Raw genomic sequence first — 1,079 nt, 5'->3', positions numbered from 1 at the left:
ATCTTCATCTTCATCTTCATCTTCATCTTCATCTTCGTCTTCATATTTATCTTTTCCTTTATCCTGATCTATATCTTCATTCTTTTCTCAATTTACGTATTTACCCCCATCATTGTTATTAGGTTAGGTAGTTAAATTTTCCTTCCTCTTTTCCTTTATATTGTTTCTTCAGTGATATCATGTCATGTGTTGAAATTGGGTGTGGTGAGTTGCAGTGTGGTGGAATTGGGTGTGGGAGTTACGGTATTATGAATTCAGGTGTGGTGGTCTTAAGAGGTGTGGTGAATTAAGGTGTGGTGAGTTAAGGTGTGGTGAGAAAGTTGAGGTGTGGTGAACTAAGGTGTGGTAGATTAAGGTGTGGTGAGTTAAGATGTGGTGAGAAAGTTGGGGTGTGGTGAGTTAAGGTGTGGTGAATTAATGTGTGGTGGATTTAGGTGCGTTGAATTAAGGTGTGGTGAATTTAGGTGTGGGGAGTGAAGTAGTGGTGGATTTAGGTGTGGGGAGTTAAGGTGTGGTGAATTAATGTGTAGCGAACGCAGGTGGAGTAAGTTTTTAAGCGGAGGTGAGATGAGTTGAGGTGAGTTAAGTTAAGTTAAGGGGTTAAGTTAAGATAAGTTATCTTTGTCCTTATCTTCATATTCATCTTCATCTTCTTCCTCGTCTTGGTCTTCATCTTCTTCTTCATCTTTATCGTTTCCTTTATCCTGATCTAAATATGTCCATTCTTTTCTTCATTTACATATTCACCCCCACCATTGTTATTAGGTTAGGTATTTAAATTTTCCTTCCTCTTTGTCTTTATATTTAGGTCTCTTTACTTTTATTTTAATTTCTGTATTTATCCCTTTCTTCTTCTCCATACTCAAAATTATCTTCATCCTTGTTTGAGGCTAATCTATTCATGTATATACATACATACATCTTATTCCTAAACTGCTGCTTAGCACGTTTCTTTAATTCACTATCAATATTAAAGCATACATTTAGGAGGCATTTCCGCCCCAACCATGTACATGTATGGCAATGGTATAATGGCACGATTGCAGGCATCTGGAGATAGCATACAAATAATGTGAATA

The 1,079-nt window shown here is 36.9% G+C and overlaps 1 protein-coding gene across 1 annotated transcript in view; it reads left to right on the top strand.

Annotated features, from left to right (window-relative positions):
• Positions 1–1,079, top strand: part of LOC118736972 (glutamyl-tRNA(Gln) amidotransferase subunit A, mitochondrial) — a 6,329-nt gene that overhangs the window by 2,484 nt on the left and 2,766 nt on the right. The window lies entirely within an intron of this gene.

This window comes from Rhagoletis pomonella, unplaced genomic scaffold (assembly GCF_013731165.1).
Source record: "Rhagoletis pomonella isolate Grant_MI unplaced genomic scaffold, Rhpom_1.0 Rhpom_scaffold_00004, whole genome shotgun sequence".
Lineage (NCBI taxonomy): Eukaryota > Metazoa > Arthropoda > Insecta > Diptera > Tephritidae > Rhagoletis > Rhagoletis pomonella.
Note: the sequence above shows the minus strand (reverse complement) of the source record. Positions and strands in the feature narration are given on the sequence as shown.